We start from the raw sequence: 14,601 nt of genomic DNA, 5'->3' as shown, positions 1-14,601 counted from the left end.
TATTGACGATGAAACACAGAAATTGCATCCGAATTTAATACAAAAGGCACAATGCCGACAAAGTACAAGAGGACTGACACTCTAACTTTTGATGATTTGAACCTCTCCTGTGAGTATATTTTTAGATTCCGATGCTTCATTTCAGGTTTACTGTATCATTTGGAACTTCTTATTGAAGATGAAACACAGAAATTGCATCCGAATTTAATACAAAAGGCACAATGCCAACGTAAGAACATGAGGACTGACACTCTAAATTTCTATAATTTGGACCACTCCTGTGAGTCCAGTTTAAGATTCCGATGCTTGACTTCAGGTCTGCTGTATCCCTTGGGCCTTCTTATTGACGATGAAACACAGAAATTGCATCCGAATTTAATACAAAAGGCACAATGCCGACTTAAGTACAAGAGGACTGAACCTCTAACTCTCTGTGATTTGAACCTCTCCTGTGAGTCCAGTTTAAGATTCCGATGCTTCACTTCAGGTTTACTGTATCCCTTGGACCTTCTTATTGACGATGAAACACAGAAATTGCATCCGAATTTAATACAAAAGGCACAATGCCGACTTAAGTACAAGAGGAGTGACACCCTCACACTCTATGATTTGAACCTCTCCTGTGAGTCCAGTTGTAGATACCGATGCTTCACTTCTGGTTCACTGAATCCCTTAGACCTTCTTATTCTCGATGAAACACAGAAATTGCATCCGAATTTAATGCAAAAGGCACAATGCTGACTTAAGTACAAGAGGACTGACGCTATAACTTTCTATGATTTGACCCTCTCCTGTGAGTCCAGTTTTAGATTCCGATGCTTCACTTCAGGTTTACTGGATCCCTTGGACCTTCTTACTGAGGATGAAACACAGAAATTGCATCCGAATTTAATACAAAAGGCACAATGCCAACGTAAGTACAAGAGGACTGACACTCTAAATTTCTATGATTTGAACCACTCCTGTGAGTCCAGTTTAAGATTCCGATGCTTCACTTCAGGTTTACTGTATCCCTTGAACCTTCCGATTGACGATGAAATACAGAAATTGCATCCAAATTTAATACAAAGGCACAATGCCGGCTTAAGTACAAGAGGACTGACACTCTAACTTTCGATGATTTGAACCTCTCCTGTGAGTTAGTTTTATATTCCGATGCTTCAATTTAGGTTTACTGTATCCCTTGGACCTTCTTATTGACGATGAAACACAGAAATTGGATCCGAATTTAATACAAAAGGCACAATGCCGACAAAGTACAAGAGGACTGACACTCTAACTTTTGATGATTTGAACCTCTCCTGTGAGTCCAGTTTTAGATTCCGATGCTTCATTTCAGGTTTACTGTATCCCTTGGAACTTCTTATTGACGATGAAACACAGAAATTGCATCCGAATTTAATACAAAAGGCACAATGCCAACGTAAGTACATGAGGACTGACACTCTAAATTTCTATGATTTGAACCACTCCTGTGAGTCCAGTTTAAGATTCTGATGCTTGACTTCAGGTCTACTGTATCCCTTGGACCTTCTTATTGACGATGAAACACAGAAATTGCATCCGAATTTAATACAAAAGGCACAATGCCGACTTAAGTACAAGAGGACTGAACCTTTATCTCTCTATGATTTGAACCTCTCCTGTGAGTCAAGTTTAAGATTCCGATGCTTCACTTCAGGTTTACTGTATCCCTTGGACCTTCTTATTGACGATGAAACACAGAAATTGCATCCGAATTTAATACAAAAGGCACAATGCCGACTTAAGTACAATAGGACTGACACTCTAACTTTCTATGATTTGAACCTCTCCTGGGAGTCCAGTTTTAGATTCCGATGCTTCACTTCAGGTTTACTGTATCCCTTGGACATTCTTATTTCGATGAAACACAGAAATTGCATCCGAATTTAATACAAAAGGCACAATGCCGACTTAAGTACAAGAGGACTGACACTCTAACTTTCTATGATTTGAACCTCATCTGTGAGTCCAGTTTTAGCTTCCGATGCTTCACTTCAGGTTTACTGTATCCCTTGGCCTTTCTTATCGTCGATGAAACACAGAAATTGCATCCGAATTTAATACAAAAGGCACAATGCCGACTTAAGTACAAGAGGACTGACACTCTAACTTTCTATGATTTGAAACTCTCCTGTGAGTCCAGTTTTAGATTCCGATGCTTCAATTCAGTTTTACTGTATCCCTTGGACCTTCTTATTGACGACGAAACACAGAAATTGCATCAGAATTTAATACAAAAGGCACAATGCCGACTTAAGTACAAGAGGACTGACACTCTAACTTTCTATGACTTGAACCTCTCCTGTGAGTCCAGTTTTAGATTCCGATGCTTCACATCAGGTTTACTATATGTCTTGGACCTTCTAATTGATGATGAAACACAGAAATTACATCCGAAATCAATACAAAAGGCACAATACCGACTTAAGTACAAGAGGACTGACACTGTAACTCTCTATGGTTTGAACCTCTCCTTTGAGTCCAGTAGTAGATTCCGATGCTTTACTTCAGGTTTACAGTAACCCTTGGACCTTCTTATTGACGATGACACACTGATATTGCATCCAAATGTAATACAGAAGGCACAATGCCGACTTTAGTACAGGAGGACTGACACTCTAACTTTTGATGATTTGAACCTCTCCTGTAAGTCCAGTTTTAGATTCCGATACTTCAATTCAGTTTTACTGTGTCCCTTGGACCTTCTTATTGACGATGAAACACAGAGATTGCATCCGAAGTTAATACAAAATGCACAATGCCGACTTAAGTACAAGAGGACTGATACTCTAACTTTCTATGATTTGAACGTCTCCTGTGAGTCCAGTTTTAGATTCCGATGCTTCACTTCAGGTTTACTGTATCCCTTAGACCTTCTTATTCTCGATGAAACACAGAAATTGCATCCGAATTTAATACAAAAGGCACAATGCTGACTTAAGTGCAAGAGAACTGACACCATAACTTTCTACGATTTGAACCTCCTGTGAGTCCAGTTTTAGATTCCGATGCTTCACTTCGGGTTTACTGTATCCCTTGGACTTTCTTATCATCGATGAAACACAGAAATTGCATCCGAATTTCATACAAAAGGCACAAATCCTACTTAAGTAGGAACTTTCTATGATTTGAAACTCTCCTGTGAGACCAGTTTTAGATTCCGATGCTTCAATTCAGGTTTACTGTTTCTCTTGGACCTTCTTATTGACGATGAAACACAGAAATTGCATCAGAATTTAATACAAAATGCACAATGCCGACTTAAGTACAAGAGGACTGACACTCTAACTTTCTATGATATGAACCTCTACTGTGAGTCCAGTTTTAGATTCGGATGCTTCACATCAGGTTTAATATATCTCTTGGACATTCTAATTGATAATGAAACACAGAAATTACATCCAAATTCAATACAAAAGACACAACACCGTCTTAAGTACAAGAGGACTGACACTCTAACTCTCTATGGTTTGAACCTCTCCTTTGAGTCCAGTTTTAGATTCCGATGCTTTACTTCAGGTTTACTGTATACCTTGGACCTTCTTATTGACGATGACACACTGAAATTGCATCCAAATGTAATACAAAAGGCACAAAGCCGACTTTAGTAAAGGAGGACTGACACTCTAACTTTTGACGATTTGAACCTCTCCTGTGAGTCCAGTTTTAGATTCCGATGCTTCAATTCAGGTTTACTGTATCCCTTGGACCTTCTTATAGACGATGAAACACAGAAATAGCATCCGAAGTTGATACAAAATGCACAATGCCGACTTAAGTACAAGAGGACTGACACTCTAACTTTCTATGATTTGAACCACTCCTGTGGGTCCAGTTTAAGATTCCGATACTTCACTTCAGGTTTACTGTATCCCTTGGAGCTTCTTATTGACGATGAAACACAGAATTGCATCAGAATTTAATACAAAAGGCACAATGCCGACTTAAGTACAAGAGGACTGAAACTCTAACTTTCTATGATTTGAACCTCTCCTGTGAGTCCAGTCTTAGATTCCGATGCTTCACATCAGGTTTACTATATGTCTTGGACCTTCTAATTGATGATGAAACACAGAAATTACATCCCAAATCAATACAAAAGGCACAATACCGCCTTAAGTACAAGAGGACTGACACTGTAACTCTCTATGGTTTGAACCTCTCCTTTGAGTCCAGTAGTAGATTCCGATGCTTTACTTCAGGTTTACAGTATCCTTTGGACCTTCTTATTGACGATGACACACTGATATTGCATCCAAATGTAATACAGAAGGCACAATGCCGACTTTAGTACAGGAGGACTGACACTCTAACTTTTGATGTTTTGAACCTCTCCTGTAAGTCCAGTTTTAGATTCCGATGCTTCAATTCAGTTTTACTGTGTCCCTTGGACCTTCTTATTGACGATGAAACACAGAGATTGCATCCGAAGTTAATACAAAATGCACAATGCCGACTTAAGTACAAGAGGACTGATACTCTAACTTTCTATGATTTGAACGTCTCCTGTGAGTCCAGTTTTAGATTCCGATGCTTCACTTCAGGTTTACTGTATCCCTTAGACCTTCTTATTCTCGATGAAAAACAGAAATTGCATCCGAATTTAATACAAAAGGCACATTGCTGACTTAGGTACAAGAGGACTGACACTCTTACTTTCTATGACTTGGACCTCTATTGTGAGTCCAGTTTTAGATTCCGATGCTTCACATCGGGTTTACTGTATCCCTTGGACCTTGTTATTGAAGATGAAACACAGAAATGGCATTCAAATGTAATACAAAAGGCACAATGCTGACTTAAGTACAAGAGGACTGACACTCTAACTTTCTATGACTTGAACCTCTCCTGTGAGCCCAGTTTTAGATTCCGATGCTTCACATCAGGTTAACTGTATCTCTTGGCCCTTCTTATTGATGATGAAACACAGAAACTACATCCGAATTCAATACAATAGATACAATACCGACTTAAGTACAAGAGGAGTGACACTCTCACTCTCTATGAATTGAACCTCTCCTGTGAGTCCAGTTTTAGATTCCGATGCTTCACTTGAGGTTTAGTGTATCCCTTGGACCTTCTTACTGGGGATGAAACACAGAAATTGCATCCGAATTTAATACAAAAGGCACAATGCCAACGTAAGTACAAGAGGACTGACACTCTAAATTTCTATGATTTGAACCACTCCTGTGAGTCCAGTTTAAGATTCCGATGCTTCACTTCAGGTCTACTGTATCCCTTGGACCTTCTTATTGACGATGAAACACAGAAATTGCATCCGAATTTAATAAAAAAGGCACAATGCCGACTTAAGTACAAGAGGTTGAACCTCTAACTCTCTATGATTTGAACCGCTCCTGTGAGTCCAGTTTTAGATTCCGATGCTTCACTTCAGGTTAACTGTATCCCTTGGACCTTCTTATTGACGGTGAAACACAGAAATTGCATCCGAATTTAATACAAAAGGCACAATGCCGACTTAAGTACAAGAGGACTGACACTCTAACTTTCTATGATTTGAACCTCTCCTGGGAGTCCAGTTTTAGATTCCGATGCTTTACTTCAGGTTTACTGTATCCCTTGGACTTTCTTATTTCGATGAAACACAAAAATCCAATCGAATTTAATACAAAAGGCACAATGCCGACTTAAGTACAAGAGGACTGACACTATATTTTTCTATGATTTGAACCTCCCCTGTGAGTCCAGTTTTAGATTCCGATGCTTCACTTCAGGTTTACTGTATCCCTTGGACTTCCTTATCGTCGATGAAACACAGAAATTGCATCCGAATTTAATACAAAAGGCACAATGCCGACTTAAGTACAAGAGGACAGACTCTCTAACTTTCTATGATTTAAAACTCTCCTGTGAGTCTAGTTTTAGATTCCGATGCTTCAATTCAGGTTTACTGTATCCCTTGGACTTTCTTATTGACGATGAAACACAGAAATTGCATCAGAATTTAATACAAAAGGCACAATGCAGACTTTAGTACAAGAGGACTGACACTCTAACTATCTATGATTTGAACCTCTCCTGTGAGTCCAATTTTAGATTCCGGTGCTTAATTCAGTTTTACTGTATCCCTTGGACCTTCTTACTGACGATGAAACACAGAAATTGCATCAGAATTTAATACAAAAGGCACAATGCAGACTGTAGTACAAGAGGACTGACACTCTAACTTTCTATGATTTGAACCTCTCCTATGAGTCCAGTTTTAGATTCCGATGCTTCACATCAGGTTTAATATATCTCTTGGACCTTCTAATTGACGATGAAACACAGAAATTACATCCGAATTCAATACAAAAAACACAATACCGACTTAAGTATAAGAGGACTGACACTCTAACTCTCTATGGTTTGAACCTCTCCTTTGAGTCCAGTTTTAGATTCCGATGCTTTACTTCAGGTTTACTGTATACCTTGGACCTTCTTATTGACGATGACACACTGATATTGCATCCAAATGTAATACAAAAGGCACAATGCCGACTTTAGTAAAGGAGGACTGACACTCTAACTTTTGATGATTTGAACCTCTCCTGTGAGTCCAGTTTTCGATTCCGATGCTTCAATTCAGGTTTACTGTATCACTTGGACCATCTTATAGACGATGAAACACAGAAATTGCATCCAAATTTAATACAAATTGCACAATGCCGACTTAAGTACAAGAGGACTGACACTCTAACTCTCTGATTTGAACCTCTCCTGTGAGTCCAGTTTTAGAATCCGATGCTTCACTTCAGGTTTCCCGTATCCCTTGGACCTTCTTATTGATGATGAAAAACAGAAATTGCATCCGAATTTAATACAAAAGGCACAATGCTGAATTAGGTTCAAGAGGACTGACACTCTTACTTTCTATGACTTGGACCTATATTGTGAGTCCAGTTTTAGATTCCGATGCTACACTTCGGGTATACTGTATCCCTTGGACCTTGTTATTGAAGATGAAACACAGAAATTGCATCCAAATGTAATACAAAAGGCACACTGCTGACTTAAGTACAAGAGGACCGACACTCTCACTCTCTATGATTTGAACCTCTCCTGTGAGTCCAGTTTTAGATTCCGATGCTTCACTTCAGGTTCACTGTATCCCTTAGACCTTCTTATTCTCGATGAAACACAGAAATTGCATCCGAAAGTAATACAAAAGGCACATTGCTGACTTAAGTACAAGAGGACTGGCACTATAACTTTCTATGATTTGAACCTCTCCTGTGAGTCCAGTTTTAGATTCCGATGCTTCACTTGAGGTTTAGTGTATCCCTTGGACCTTCTTACTGGGGATGAAACACAGAAATTGCATCCGAATTTAATACAAAAGGCACAATGCCAACGTAAGTACAAGAGGACTGACACTCTAAATTTCTATGATTTGAACCACTCCTGTGAGTCCAGTTTAAGATTCCGATGCTTCACTTCAGGTTTACTGTATCCCTTGAACCTTCTTATTGACGAGGAAATACAGAAATTGCATCCAAATTTAATACAAAGGCACAATGCCGACTTAAGTACAAGAGGACTGACACTCAACCTTTCTATGATTTGAACCACTCCAGTGAGTCCAGTTTTAGATTCCGATGCTTAATTAAGTTTTACTGTTTCCCTTGGACCTTCTTACTGACGATGAAACACAGAAATTGCATCAGAATTTAATACAAAAGGCACAATGCAGACTTTAGTACAAGAGGACTGACACTCTAACTTTCTATGATTTGAACCTCTCCTATGAGTCCAGTTTTAGATTCCGATGCTTCACATCAGGTTTAATATATCTCTTGGACCTTCTAATTGACGATGAAACACGGAAATTACATCCGAATTCAATACAAAAGGCACAATACCGACTTAAGTACAAGAGGACTGACACTCTAACTCTCTATGGTTTGAACCTCTCCTTTGAGTCCAGTTTTAGATTCCGATGCTTTACTTCAGGTTTACTGTATACCTTGGACCTTCTTATTGACGATGACACACTGATATTGCATCCAAATGTAATACAAAAGGCACAATGCCGACTTTAGAAAAGGAGGACTGACACTCTAACTTTTGATGATTTGAACCTCTCCTGTGAGTCCAGTTTTCGATTCCGATGCTTCAATTCAGGTTTACTGCATCCCTTGGACCTTCTTATAGACGATGAAACACAGAAATTCCATCCGAAGTTAATACAAATTGCACAATGCCGACTTAAGTACAAGAGGACTGACACTCTAACTTTCTATGATTTGAACCACTCCTGTGGGTCCAGTTTAAGATTCCGATACTTCACTTCAGGTTTACTGTATCCCTTGGAGCTTCTTATTGACGATGAAACACAGAAATTGCATCCAAATTTAATACAAAAGGCACAATGGCGACTTAAGTACAAGAGGACTGACACTCTAACTTTCTATGATTTGAACCTCTCCTGTGAGTCCAGTTTTAGATTCCGATGCTTCACTTCAGATTTACTGTATCTCTTGGACCTTCTTATTAATGATGAAACACAGAAATTACATCTGAGTTCAATACAAAAGGCACAATACCTACTTATATACAAGAGGACTAACACTCTAACTCTCTATGGTCTGAACCTCTCCTGTGAGTCCAGTTTTAGATTCCGATGCTTTACTTCAGGTTTACTGTATACCTTGGACCTTCTTATTGACGATGACACACTGATATTGCATCCAAATGTAATACAAAAGGCACAATGCCGACTTTAGAAAAGGAGGACTGACACTCTAACTTTTGATGATTTGAACCTCTCCTGTGAGTCCAGTTTTCGATTCCGATGCTTCAATTCAGGTTTACTGCATCCCTTGGACCTTCTTATAGACGATGAAACACAGAAATTCCATCCGAAGTTAATACAAATTGCACAATGCCGACTTAAGTACAAGAGGACTGACACTCTAACTTTCTATGATTTGAACCACTCCTGTGGGTCCAGTTTAAGATTCCGATACTTCACTTCAGGTTTACTGTATCCCTTGGAGCTTCTTATTGACGATGAAACACAGAAATTGCATCCAAATTTAATACAAAAGGCACAATGGCGACTTAAGTACAAGAGGACTGACACTCTAACTTTCTATGATTTGAACCTCTCCTGTGAGTCCAGTTTTAGATTCCGATGCTTCACTTCAGATTTACTGTATCTCTTGGACCTTCTTATTAATGATGAAACACAGAAATTACATCTGAGTTCAATACAAAAGGCACAATACCTACTTATATACAAGAGGACTAACACTCTAACTCTCTATGGTCTGAACCTCTCCTGTGAGTCCAGTTTTAGATTCCGATGCTTTACTTCAGGTTTACTGTATACCTTGGACCTTCTTATTGACGATGACACACTGAAATTGCATCCAAATGTAATACAAAAGGCACAATGCCGACTTTAGTAAAGGAGGACTGACACTCTAACTTTTGACGATTTGAACCTCTCCTGTGAGTCCAGTTTTAGATAGCGATGCTTCAATTCAGGTTTACTGTATCCCTTGGACCTTCTTATAGACGATGAAACACAGAAATTGCATCCGAAGTTGATACAAAATGCACAATGCCGACTTAAGTACAAGAGGACTGACACTCTAACTTTCTATGATTTGAACCACTCCTGTGGGTCCAGTTTAAGATTCCGATACTTCACTTCAGGTTTACTGTATCCCTTGGAGCTTCTTATTGACGATGAAACACAGAAATTGCATCCAAATTTAATACAAAAGGCACAATGGCGACTTAAGTAGAAAGAGGACTGACACTCTAACTCTCTGATTTGAACCTTTCCTGTGAGTCCAGTTTTAGAATCCGATGCTTCACTTCAGGTTTCCTGTATCCCTTGGACCATCTTATTGACGATGAAAAACAGAAATTGCATCCGAATTTAATACAAAAGGCACATTGCTGACTTAGGTACAAGAGGACTGACACTCTTACTTTCTATGACTTGGACCTCTATTGTGAGTCCAGTTTTAGATTCCGATGCTTCACATCGGGTTTACTGTATCCCTTGGACCTTGTTATTGAAGATGAAACACAGAAATGGCATTCAAATGTAATACAAAAGGCACAATGCTGACTTAAGTACAAGAGGACTGACACTCTAACTTTCTATGACTTGAACCTCTCCTGTGAGCCCAGTTTTAGATTCCGATGCTTCACATCAGGTTAACTGTATCTCTTGGCCCTTCTTATTGATGATGAAACACAGAAACTACATCCGAATTCAATACAATTGGGACAATACCGACTTAAGTACAAGAGGAGTGACTCTCTCACTCTCTATGAATTGAACCTCTCCTGTGAGTCCAGTTTTAGATTCCGATGCTTCACTTGAGGTTTAGTGTATCCCTTGGACCTTCTTACTGGGGATGAAACACAGAAATTGCATCCGAATTTAATACAAAAGGCACAATGCCAACGTAAGTACAAGAGGACTGACACTCTAAATTTCTATGATTTGAACCACTCCTGTGAGTCCAGTTTAAGATTCCGATGCTTCACTTCAGGTCTACTGTATCCCTTGGACCTTCTTATTGACGATGAAACACAGAAATTGCATCCGAATTTAATAAAAAAGGCACAATGCCGACTTAAGTACAAGAGGACTGAACCTCTAACTCTCTATGATTTGAACCGCTCCTGTGAGTCCAGTTTTAGATTCCGATGCTTCACTTCAGGTTAACTGTATCCCTTGGACCTTCTTATTGACGATGAAACACAGAAATTGCATCCGAATTTAATACAAAAGGCACAATGCCGACTTAAGTACAAGAGGACTGACACTCTAACTTTCTATGATTTGAACCTCTCCTGGGAGTCCAGTTTTAGATTCCGATGCTTCACTTCAGGTTTACTGTATCCCTTGGACTTTCTTATTTCGATGAAACACAAAAATCCAATCGAATTTAATACAAAAGGCACAATGCCGACTTAAGTACAAGAGGACTGACACTATATTTTTCTATGATTTGAACCTCCCCTGTGAGTCCAGTTTTAGATTCCGATGCTTCACTTCAGGTTTACTGTATCCCTTGGACTTCCTTATCGTCGATGAAACACAGAAATTGCATCCGAATTTAATACAAAAGGCACAATGCCGACTTAAGTACAAGAGGACAGACACTCTAACTTTCTATGATTTAAAACTCTCCTGTGAGTCTAGTTTTAGATTCCGATGCTTCAATTCAGGTTTACTGTATCCCTTGGACTTTCTTATTGACGATGAAACACAGAAATTGCATCAGAATTTAATACAAAAGGTACAATGCAGACTTTAGTACAAGAGGACTGACACTCTAACTATCTATGATTTGAACCTCTCCTGTGAGTCCAGTTTTAGATTCCGGTGCTTAATTCAGTTTTACTGTATCCCTTGGACCTTCTTACTGACGATGAAACACAGAAATTGCATCAGAATTTAATACAAAAGGCACAATGCAGACTGTAGTACAAGAGGACTGACACTCTAACTTTCTATGATTTGAACCTCTCCTATGAGTCCAGTTTTAGATTCCGATGCTTCACATCAGGTTTAATATATCTCTTGGACCTTCTAATTGACGATGAAACACAGAAATTACATCCGAATTCAATACAAAAAACACAATACCGACTTAAGTATAAGAGGACTGACACTCTAACTCTCTATGGTTTGAACCTCTCCTTTGAGTCCAGTTTTAGATTCCGATGCTTTACTTCAGGTTTACTGTATACCTTGGACCTTCTTATTGACGATGACACACTGATATTGCATCCAAATGTAATACAAAAGGCACAATGCCGACTTTAGTAAAGGAGGACTGACACTCTAACTTTTGATGATTTGAACCTCTCCTGTGAGTCCAGTTTTCGATTCCGATGCTTCAATTCAGGTTTACTGTATCACTTGGACCTTCTTATAGACGATGAAACACAGAAATTGCATCCAAATTTAATACAAATTGCACAATGCCGACTTAAGTACAAGAGGACTGACACTCTAACTCTCTGATTTGAACCTCTCCTGTGAGTCCAGTTTTAGAATCCGATGCTTCACTTCAGGTTTCCCGTATCCCTTGGACCTTCTTATTGATGATGAAAAACAGAAATTGCATCCGAATTTAATACAAAAGGCACAATGCTGAATTAGGTTCAAGAGGACTGACACTCTTACTTTCTATGACTTGGACCTATATTGTGAGTCCAGTTTTAGATTCCGATGCTACACTTCGGGTATACTGTATCCCTTGGACCTTGTTATTGAAGATGAAACACAGAAATTGCATCCAAATGTAATACAAAAGGCACACTGCTGACTTAAGTACAAGAGGACCGACACTCTCACTCTCTATGATTTGAACCTCTCCTGTGAGTCCAGTTTTAGATTCCGATGCTTCACTTCAGGTTCACTGTATCCCTTAGACCTTCTTATTCTCGATGAAACAAAGAAATTGCATCCGAAAGTAATACAAAAGGCACATTGCTGACTTAAGTACAAGAGGACTGACACTATAACTTTCTATGATTTGAACCTCTCCTGTGAGTCCAGTTTTAGATTCCGATGCTTCACTTGAGGTTTAGTGTATCCATTGGACCTTCTTACTGGGGATGAAACACAGAAATTGCATCCGAATTTAATACAAAAGGCACAATGCCAACGTAAGTACAAGAGGACTGACACTCTAAATTTCTATGATTTGAACCACTCCTGTGAGTCCAGTTTAAGATTCCGATGCTTCACTTCAGGTTTACTGAATCCCTTGAACCTTCTTATTGACGAGGAAATACAGAAATTGCATCCAAATTTAATACAAAGGCACAATGTCGACTTAAGTACAAGAGGACTGACACTCTAACTTTCGATGATTTGAACCTCTCCCATGAGTTAGTTTTAGATTCCGATGCTTCAATTAAGGTTTACTGTATCCCTTAGACCTTCTTATTGACGATGAAACACAGAAATTGCATCCGAATTTAATACAAAAGGCACAATGCCGACAAAGTACAAAAGGACTGACACTCTAACTTTCGATGATTTGAACCTCTCCTGTGAGTCCAGTTTTAGATTCCGATGCTTCATTTCAGGTTTACTGTTTCCCTTGGAACTTCTTATTGACGATGAAACACAGAAATTGTGTCCGAATTTAATACAAAAGGCACAATGCCAACGTAAGTACAAGAGGACTGACACTCTAAATTTCTATGATTTGAACCACTCCTGTGAGTCCAGTTTAAGATTCCGATGCTTCACTTCAGGTTTAGTGTATCTCTTGGAAATTCTTATTAATGATGAAACACAGAAATTACATCCGAATTCAATACAAGAGGCACAATACCGACTTAAGTACAAGAGGACTGACACTCTAACTCTCTATGATTTGAACCTCTGCGGTGAGTCCAGTTTTAGATTCCGATGCTTCACTTCAGGTTTACTGTGTCCCATGGACCTTCTTACTGAGGATGAAACACAGATATTTGTATCCGAATTTAATACAAAATGCACAATGCCGACTTAAGTACAAGAGGACTGACACTCTAACTTTCTATGATTTGAACCTCTCCTGTGAGTCCAGTTTTAGATTCCGATGCTTCACCTCAGGTTGACTGTATCTCTTGGACCTTCTAATTGATGATGAAACACAGAAATTACATCTGAATTCAATACAAAAGGCACAATACCTACTTATGTACAAGAGGACTGACACTCTAACTCTCTATGGTTTGAACCACTCCTGTGAGTCTAGTTTTAGATTCCGATGCTTCAATTCAGGTTTACTGTATCCCTTGGACCTTCTTATTGACGATGAAACACAGAAATTGCATCAGAATTTAATACAAAAGGCACAATGCCGACTTAAGTACAAGAGGACTGACACTCTAAATTTCTATGATTTGAACCTCTCCTGTGAGTCCAGTTTTAGATTCCGATGCTTCACATCAGGTTTACTATATGTCTCGGACCTTCTAATTGATGATGAAACGCAGAAATTACATCCGAATTCAAAACAAAAGGCACAATACCGACTTAAGTACAAGAGGACTGACACTGTAACTCTCTCTGGTTTGAACCTCTCCTTTGAGTCCAGTAGTAGATTCCGGTGCTTTACTTCAGGTTTACTGTATCCCTTCGCCCTTCTTATTGACGATGACACACTGATATTGCATCCAAATATAATACAAAAGGCACAATGCCGACTTTAGTACAGGAGGACTGACACTCTAACTTTTGATGATTTGAAACTCTCCTGTGAGTCCAGTTTTAGATTTCGATGCTTCAATTCAGTTTTACTGTATCCCTTGGACCTTCTTATTGACGATGAAACACAGAAATTGCATCCGAATTTAATACAAAAGGCACAATGCTGACTTAAGTACAAGTGGACTGACACTATAACTTTCGATGATTTGAACCTCTCCTGTGAGTTAGTTTTAGATTCCGATGCTTCAATTCAGGTTTACTGTATCATTTGGACCTTCTTATTGACGATGAAACACAGAAATTGCATCCGAATTTAATACAAAAGTCACAATGCCGACAAAGTACAAGAGGACTGACACTCTAACTTTCGATGATTTGAACATCTC

The sequence above is a fragment of the Schistocerca americana genome, chromosome 6, assembly GCF_021461395.2.
Source record: "Schistocerca americana isolate TAMUIC-IGC-003095 chromosome 6, iqSchAmer2.1, whole genome shotgun sequence".
Taxonomy (NCBI): Eukaryota; Metazoa; Arthropoda; class Insecta; order Orthoptera; family Acrididae; genus Schistocerca; species Schistocerca americana.
Note: the sequence above shows the minus strand (reverse complement) of the source record.